This window comes from Limulus polyphemus, unplaced genomic scaffold (assembly GCF_000517525.1).
Source record: "Limulus polyphemus unplaced genomic scaffold, Limulus_polyphemus-2.1.2 Scaffold3419, whole genome shotgun sequence".
Lineage (NCBI taxonomy): Eukaryota > Metazoa > Arthropoda > Merostomata > Xiphosura > Limulidae > Limulus > Limulus polyphemus.
Window position 1 is genome coordinate 115025 of NW_013669029.1, and position 9955 is coordinate 124979.

The 9955-nt window shown below is 34.3% G+C and overlaps 1 long non-coding RNA gene across 1 annotated transcript in view; it reads left to right on the top strand.

The window, feature by feature from the left end:
- LOC111088252 overlaps positions 1-1994 on the top strand; it is a 3558-nt gene extending 1564 nt beyond the window's left edge. Inside the window, exons 2-3 of the long non-coding RNA XR_002612835.1 lie at positions 1298-1448; positions 1897-1994. This is a non-coding gene — a long non-coding RNA (uncharacterized LOC111088252). The remainder of the gene's footprint in view (positions 1-1297; positions 1449-1896) is intronic.
- The last annotated feature ends 7961 nt before the right edge of the window (positions 1995-9955 follow it).

Here is a 9955-nt window from a genome sequence, read left to right on the forward strand (position 1 = left end):
AAGACAATAATTTGTAGTAGTTATTTGTATGTATTTCTATTAATTAGGCCTGTTAAGGTAGGGAAGGAAAGTAAAATAATACTACTTAGTAATAGTATATATATATATATATATATATATAACTATTATTAAAAAATAAGCTGTATGTACTGAAAGTGAACCAACAATAGAATTTCAATGTGACAAAGTATTTTTGTTATGCTTGTAATTTGGGTGCAATTTGATGAGGGGGTGGGAGGATTTCCTTGACTGCTTTTTTCATCCACGGGACTGCACATTCATTTATCATCCTGGGGGGGGGGGGGGGTAATTTATTCCTGCTAATAAAAAAGTTAACACTCCCAATAAAAAAATATATGTATTAACATATTATATATATATATTACAATGTGTATTTTTTACTAGTTGATTCAGCATAAATGAGTAACTTATTGATCATCTCACTGTTTAAAGTGTGTTGTACAGATGTGTCATGGCCAGCTGATATGTTTTATTCCTTGGATATTTTATCCACTCCACTGAAAATTTGACAAATCACATCCTGTGTATACTTTTTTATTTACTTTTATATATATATATTAAGGGGAAAGTTTGATGAACAAAGCTTGCATAAGGAATGGTGAGGGCTCACAAGTTTTTTAAAAAAACTCCAACCTGTCAGTTCTGATGAAAAATTATGCATTTTAATATAATACAGTTGACAGCATAACATTTGTTGTTAAGCAATTTGCTAATATATAAATAGTGTTTCAGTTTCTATAGTATGTGAATCAGATTGTTGAGAGCTATATTTCTATCTCGTAATTTGTTAGCTAGAGGGCCTAGAAAGTTCTAAGTATGTGCCATCAAATTTTTTCTCAGTATATTTGAAGCTACCTTATAAATATGAGATAACTGTGCCCTGTTATTTTTCAGAATAGAGTCTTGAATAAGTCATTGTGTTTGTGAAGTATTTGGATCTGTGTTAACTAATATATATTGAGTTACTTTGTATAAGTAAGTTGAATTTGTTTACATAAGTGTAGTACAGTTTAAATATCATTTGTAACACATGTTCTACAGCAACTTATGACAGTTTACAAATGTTCAAGCTTGTGAAATCGCAGCTTATGTGAAATGGATGTTGACACGTCAGGTTCTTCATGGCCAGTGTACACCTCAAGATGGCCATGACTTGTGGCTTGAAATATGTCCAGGCAGCAATCGAACTTCACCCAGAAACGTATCAGTAATCATTGCAATTGTATTAATTTTTCAGACAATTAACATTACTATTTCCTTTACTTTTGTATTATAGACAATTTCCTTCACATACTCTACATCTAAACTACCATGAAAAAGCTTCAAATACCAGTCTCCCATGTACCCATGATGCAACTGTGTACTTGGTGTGGTACCTATTTTATTCAGTGAAGAGAGTCCTGTACCACATTATCAATAGCACAAATGTAAGTAATATTATGACAATAATGAAATTATTAATAACTTGTCTATAAAAAAACTACATTTGGAGAAAGAATATGCCAAGACTTAGGAGGAAGAATTACTGGCCTCCAACCATGTAAGTAGTTTCCAAGTTGTTTAACAGAATTGTGTTCAGATCTGTTAAATATAAATTTGTGCACTTGTATTTTTGAATTGGAGTTAAATGCTGCTTCTTACTGTCATGATGAATAATTTATGTCTTTTTGCTAATATATGCCAAGATTATTAATTTTTCAATCTTCTTTATTGTAGTTAACTATAGGTATAAAAGTATGATGGTCAAGCAGAGAAAGTTGAAACTATTAATGTAAAAAAAATGTGTCATTTCACAGTGCAAAATTGTAATAATGTAGTGATACATAGAAGTCACATTCAGATGTTTTGTTACAAAAATATTTAATTTCCCTCTAGTGACAAGAGAAGCCACTTCCCCAGAAGAAGGATCTTCATTTACTATCTTAGATTTTGAAATAAAAAAAGAAAAAGATGAAGTACCAAAGGAAACTGGGGTAATCTATAGACTAAAAATTTTTACATTCTCTTAATATGGCAAAATACGTAGATGAGATCATTTATGCAGTGCTGAAGTTGTTGTTCATTATTAAAGTGGACTTTCAGTTTTTGAATAAGTAACGATAAATAGAAAAATATATTCACCTGTGAAAAAGAAGAAATAACTGTTAGATATACAGAACGGTTTCAATTTAAGTTTAATGCATGAATTTTGATTTTGATAGTTATATAGCATGAGTGTTAAATTTAGTTCTTTTTAGAAGCAATATTTTATCTCAGGTTTGTTTACATAACTTTATGAATCATACGTTGTGTGGTTCAATTGTTGTGAATTGGCGATTGTTATATTATTGCATCATGAAACTTTTGACATCAAAGAGTAATGTTTCAAAAAACTGAATTTATTGTGTACATATGTTAAGTTCTGACATTTCAATTTGATATCTGGACAAAATTGATAAATTTTATTTCGTATATGTTTTATTAACTATTGACTTTGTAAATACACTGGCAAAAATAATTATTCCTGCCCTATGTTCCCTACTTGTAAGATTATAATCAGCTAAATGTTCTTCTGAAAATTTTTGCATAATAAGACTCAAGCTGTACCCTTTGTTATCAAAATATCTAGTCTTAATCACAAACAGCCATATCTAACATCCATATGTTACTTCTCTAACCTCAAATGGTCACATTTCTCACAACATCTTTGTAAACTTTATTTCCTTATTTGTCAGCAATACTTTTTTATTGATCCTACAGTTCTCTACTGTATTTTCACATCTCTTTAATAAAGTTTTATTTTCAGTCTGTTTGTGAGAGACTTAAAATTTCTAAGTCTTTCAGGTAAGCACATATTTTTTTCCCTCTTGGTCATAGTTGGTTCCTTTGTTGAAGGAAAACCACAGGTTTAGTTTTCCTATTCTTGGGTGTCTCATCTGTGACAAACTGTACTCTTTCACTGGATGTAACATGCATATACACTGGTTTTATTGGAGACTTATTATGAGCCAATAATAGTTTTTATAAATCCAGTGGTGTTGGATTTATTTTGGTCTTCTTGTGTTGTTTTTTTTTGGACCAGATTTGAGGTTGGTGATTTCAACCTATCTGTATGAATTTCACCATTATTTAAATAGTTATATGTTTGGTATTTATATTTAGACATGGGCGTGTCCGTTTGAAATTTTTCTGATCTATTACTTGTCATGCTTTCATTGTTTTACAAGTAATTAACTGGTTTGACTTGGGGTCTACAAAGTTTAAGGATTGTTGAGGACATGCGGAGCTGACACAGATCACACAATTAACTAAGCTTATATTTTCCTCTGAGTTTTGAATATTCACTTATGCATTAAGATGTGAGTAGATCATCAAATCTTCCTCTATTTCAGAACAAAATTCATGCATTAATTCTGATGGGCTGACATACTAACATTATCACCTTGACCTATATGTTTATAATCATACATGAAGTGAATCCTCGTGCATGTTCTGTTTATGTATTACCTTGTGTGCTGTAAAACTTCTGAAGTTCTAAACAACTTACTACATGTGGTATGACTAAGCAACCAAATCTTGACTACAATAGCTTTGCAGAGCATGACATAAGCAGTGATATAAATTATAATTAGGTGCAAGATAAGACAAGAAACAATGGCTTGGAGTAGCAATTATTAACACCTTTATCTAAATAGAGCCTTGAACCAAACAGGAGTTCATTTTCACCTTGTAATAAACTTTTTCATACATCATATTTTGGCTATTATTGCATTTATTGCTCAGAAACTTCAGTTATGAATATGTGCACCTTGTTGATTACTGGCTTTTCCCTTTGTGCTCTTTTGGGGAGGAACCAGTAGAAAGTTGACCTGCTTGTTGTTCTAACAGTACCCTCAGTTTTAGTTAATTGTTTGGAATCAGAAATTAGTATTTTAATAACTGGGTGCTGAATGCATCAACATACTTAATATAATTCAGATATTTGTTTTAAAAGAACATTTTCTTGTTCTCTGAAAATTTTCTTTTTATGCTCTTTCTGCTTGTATAGCTGCAATTTTTATCTCGTATGTTTCTCTTGTGCTTCTTGAATGGAAGTTTGTGTTCATTGTGTTATTCTTTATTCCAAGGGTGCATTTTGGATATGTGGGGCCCTGGGCCAAATGGGATTGTGGAACAGCTGGGGCCCTGGGCCCTATACAATGTATTGTGTGATTTTTGGAGTTGCATCTTCAAAATACTCTTCACATCCCAGCAGTAAAAATTTGAAATAATTATAAAATCTGTCAGTGTTTGACTCAAAACAAAATGTAATTTTATTAATTTTTTACATAAAAATCACATTTCACATAGTTTAACTATCAATAAAAATCATCCTTTATCTGTATCATACAAAGCATAGATAAACAAGTGGTGTGACATATTTCAAAATCAGTGTTTGCAAACTTTTTGCATTGAAAATTCTTTAATGAGACCACCAAAGTCAATTTTTCAGTGTGTCATGTTCCATACTCATAAGTGTTAAAAAGCACAATCGGTCCTGTCCTATCGTACTTTGAAGGTAGTTCTTTATTAGCTTTAATTTGGAAAAGGAGCACTCTACAGTACAATTTGTGACAAACATGCAGAGATACAGATGTATATTTATCTCGACATTTGAAAAAGTTTCAATCCAGCATGAATGATGAAGAACATCTTGAGTTCAGCACTATCCTCAACTTGTGTATTTGATGATTCCATAGGATTTGCTGTAAGAACTGAGTTTAGGATAGTTGCAATGTACACAATTTCTGACTCAAGGCTTTTCTCCAGGTCATGTGGATAGCATTTGACAAGGTTAGCTGCGGCTCCTCTCAGCTCATTTGTTGGTAAATTGAGATGTCTGATAGAAATCCAGACCTTCCTAAAAGAACTTCATATGTTCAAGATGTTGCTTCAGTGCAGCACAAAGTTTATTGATGATGGGAAGGTAGTCACTCACTCTAAACTTATCTCTAGGTGACAGTTGAGCATCCTCCACCATGCCTGGCTTATCGTGGTGCTGTTTCTGCTTACAAACATGTTGCTTATCATCCTTATAGTTATAGTCACTATGACCACACTTTTAAACACCTCTCTTTCAAATTCATAAAACTGCAGCTATAAGTCTTCAACAAATTTTAAAAGAGACTCAAGTAACTGTACAGCTATGTTGAGTGACAGACCAGCTTTTGCAGCTGCAGATTTGTTTTGTAGAATCTGCCCAAAATTGTTAGTCATACTTCCAGCAAAATAGCTGTTTCAACTTCCTTAAACTGTTGGACAAGACAAGTTGCTTCAGCCCTGGTTTCAGTTGTTTGGTTGTCATCTGCTGATAACTCCTCTAACATTGGGAGATTTTCATTGTATCCTTCACTAAGAGACTTGACAGCATCACCCCATTCTGACCGGCATGTGTTTGTTAACTATCAAATTTTTATTCTTGTTATTTTGCAGTGCTTCATGATATTATCTCCAGTGATGAGTAAATGCCACAGGGTAAGCTAAACCTTCTATATTAGATTAAACAATGCCACAGCAGCAATGCAACTTTCTACTGCACATTTGCCAACGAAGTTTAGAGAATGACCCATGCAAGGTACATACTGAGCATAAGGACACTCATCTTTTATGTAGCTCTGTGCAGCATGATACTTGCCAGACATGTTACTTGCATTGCCATATGAATGGCCACGGCAATCTACAATGGGTATCCTCTTCTTTTGGAGAAACTTCAGAACAGTCTCAACTATTTTCTTGCCTGTGTTAGTGAGCATGGGTATGAACTTCAAACGTTGTTCAATTGGGCCTGTTGGCAAGACATAGCAGATGGTAAAACTCAGTTGGTCAGAATGAGATGTTTCAGGTGTAGAATTTACAGAAATGGAAAAGTACTTTGCATTCTGAACTTCATTTCTGATTGCAGACAAAACTTTGTCGGCCATCAGTTGAATAAGTTCTTCACAAATGAAATGTGATAAGTAGGATATGTGTCCATTACCTTTATTTGCATATTTATTGATATGTGCTGTCAAGAAGCTGTCATAAATACTTAAAAGCTCCAGAATGCCAAGGTAGTTACCATTATGCACAGAACCAATAAGTTGATCTTTACCACGAAGAGCCAGTCCTCATTCACAAAGAAACTTTAAAACATCCACACAACACTTCAGCACTTGCCGCCAGTAGAAACATTCAGTTTCATGTTGTTCCACAAGACATGCACCATTTCAAGTACTTGCAGACTTTTGAATTGTCAAATCAGCCATTGCTTTTCTATGCTGATCTGACCTGCCATGTGATTCGATGCAATTCATGGCATGCTTCCAGTCATTGAAGCCAGTTGTTAACAGACTCTCAGTATTTGACATTAGCTTGCACTTAAAACAATAAACTTGACCAGTAGTCTTTGAGTGTTGCAGCCATGTAAGATCAATCTTTTCTCCAGATAATGCATGTGTACAGCTAAATAATGCTTTTGTGCAATAACGTGTTCTGCCCAGCTACTTCACAGATGACTCTCTGAAGTCTCCATTACAGTGATGACATTCTAAGTTCCCTTTTTCTAACCAAAAGCTGCACATGTCTTCATCTAACTTATTTGGTCATAAACCAAGATCATTGTCTAACTCCTGTAATCCAATTCCAACTTCTGCTTCTTCTTTTGCTTCTTCAGCTTGGACTTCAGTGGGTTCATCTGATGCACCAGTGTTAGTGTGCTGCTGATTCATATCAGTACTGGTACTTTCCTCTCCAGGATCAGAATGAGATTGAGATTCCACAGACACAGAAACACTTTCAACTTGTAACCATTGTGTGATTTTGGGCAGTTTTATGATCTTTTTTGCTTCTTCTGTTTTTTCCTGGTTTATATTTCCTTCCTTTATCACGGTCATGGCTTGTTCTATCCATTTCAGATTGCTGAAAAGTAAAAAGTACAAGTTATAAATATATTAAAAAATTTAGATAAATTTAAATTCAGCATAACAAAAGAAATGATATACTGGTATCAATTAATACAACTTTGTTGTGTTGGAGCTCTATCTTTGTTGCTGCATCTATATATTATTGTTTTGTTAGTGTCAATGCAAATGGCAGTTAATGTTAAACTTCCTGCTTCATTCTAAATAAATAAAAATTTCTTATTTTTTTCTTATAATAGCTTATTTTTGTCTGTGGTGCAGAGCCTTGAGCTATAGCCCAGTTGCCCCCCTCCCTGCTAAATGTGGCCCTGCTTTATTCACTTTCCTACATTATATAAGTTTATGTGACTGAGTTGCTACCAGTAACAGTCCTTAGTAAATACATTATTATTTTTACACAACCATGACTCAATTAATTATGACAATAAAATCATCATAATTGGCAGAGAATAAAATACAGCAATTTTGTTTGATGAACCAGCATAGTAAAACTTGAATTTGTGGAAAAGTGACTTGATAAAATATTGAAAAGTATAAATTAAGACTCAGAACGTTGAAGGATCTTTATTTTGGTTGTTATTTATGAATGATGATATATATGATAATATTTTTTGTCATAAGCATGTCTTAAAGTTCTAGTTTGTGTTTCTATTTATTAGTTAATTAATAAAAGATCTGGTCATTAAATATTTCATAAGCTTTAATGTCTTGTTTGATCTATCTAAAATTTATAGAAATTCAATTTTAATATTTGCTTTTACTTTTTAAATTTTGTCAGTGATTTCAGAAATGCTATTTACCTTTCTGCACCTCTAAGAGCTATTTCCTTGTGCATAACTGCTGTGGAGTTTATTGTGCATGTTACAAACTTTAAACAAACTCCCAACAGGTGTTTACATGTAATGCTTGAGCTTATGAGGTAATAGTCATAATGCTGTAGCCCTCCACCAGTAGGAAAGCTGCATGACCTCCATGTGCAGTAATCCCTGTGAGCACTAATACATGATCATGGGCTCATTCTTTGCTCAGCACTGCCTATGTTCACACAAGTTTTGCCTGTGCCTTTTTAGTTTCTAGTCAACTTAACTGACTGCCTTTTTTTCTTTAGTGCTACATTGTTTTTCTCCTTGTTGCACTTTTGTTACATCCACCTGATTACAATTTTGTTTTCTCTAGCCATCATATTTCTACTTTAGGCTTCTTCCAACAACATATGCCAAGTAAAATATTAAAAATAACAATAATAATAAAAAAAAGTCCTGAGGGCCAGAAATTCCCTTTCAAGCAATTTCTCCAACTGGCTCAATGGAAGCACTTTATCTGTTCAAGGATTTGACATTCATTTGTTACCCCTTTAGCTCACTTAGTAGAGCACACTTCTGTGTGTGACAGGACTTGCTTTTCTCACCACAACTTAATTTATGGATAACTTAATTTCCATTACCTTATTGAGCAGTGATGAACCATGATGTACCACCAAATTAACTAATGATGTTCCTGCTTTTATGCATCAGGTAGTTGGTTCCCTGCTGCCTACTTCTCCAATTCAGGTCCCTAGTCATTTTGTTTTATTGCCTTTTGTGGGAGCTGCCTTTGCCTATAGATAATTTTGGCCAGCTCTTTCACCTCCGGCCTTTGTTTTTAGCTCTTCAGTACCTGATGAAGAACAGGTTTTCCTCCTTTTCATGTATGTGGTATTGTCTTTTTTGTAACCTGTATATTATAATGTTGTTCCACTTTGTGTGCCTCATTATGTATTTACTCCATATTGTTCCCCATTTTTTAAGTCCTAATTGTCTTTGTGACTCCTTTACTATAGCTTCAGGTCATGCCCCTTTAATAGTTTTTGATCCCTAATCTCTTCTCGTGCCCTCTTTTTTTGCTTATGGTGCTCCTTTTTCTTCTTTTTTGTCTTTTTTTTTTCAGGTATCTGTTAATTTTTGTTTATCTTGCCCTTCACCTTCTCACTGAGGTTCTTATTTTACTTGGTTTCCATTTCTTTCTCTCCTTTGACCTGATTTCTTTGTTTTTGAGAACACCTCAGTCTGGTGTCCACATTCCTTTCTTCTATATCCATTTACTTACAGACCTGGTCTTTTATGGTATCCTCAGCTTAATCTGCTTGCCTGCTATCTTATATTGTTTCCTTAATTTTCCAACTTACTGGTCCACAGGTACCTATGTCTGCCATTCATCCTTGAGAGTCATACCTAGCTACCCCTTTCTTGTTCCTCATCCCCTCACTTCTGTTCATTGTCCATTTTCCTGCACAGGTAGCTGTCATAGCTTTCGGTGATGACTTTTCTTTGGTACTGATCCTGACCTGATCATACACTTTATCCTCGCATGTTCTTTCTTTTCCTGCAACCCTGGAGTTTGCTCATTCTTTCTCATCATTTCTCACTCCTCTTTCTTACTCAACCTCAACTTTCACATCATCCTCTTTCCTATGTTCTTTTTATTGATTCTCTGTATCTGCATCATCTTCAAGATGTGATGTCCTATTTTTTGGTGACATGAGATATAGAACCTGACTCCCACCTCACTCAGGGCTTTTATTCCCATTTTTTATTGTCCTTATAGAGTTGGGTGTTTGGTATCCTGTCATCAACTTTTTGTCTCTAAATCATTTTTTTGTTGTTCCTCAATTCTGGATGGATGACCTTCCCAGTTTGCATTGAGCTCGCTATCCTGGGCTGTGTTTAACCGAGATAGACATTTCAAATGCCTTCCTTCATGTTGCCAATTGCCCTGTATCCCTTCCTTCCTCTGGTTTGTTCTCAGGGATTGTATCTTTTAATTCTGTGCTCTTCCCTTTTACCTAACTATGGCCCTTTATGTTTTCTGCTGAATCATGCACTTTGTATGATGGTCTTTCCAAGCCCTTTACATATTTGCACCATGGATATTTTAGTATCCAAGGCCAGGGCTGGTCCTAGAGTACAGGTGGCCCAGGGGCAAGAATTAATGGTGGGCACCCCTGCTAGAATTTACATGAAAATATATATATATATATA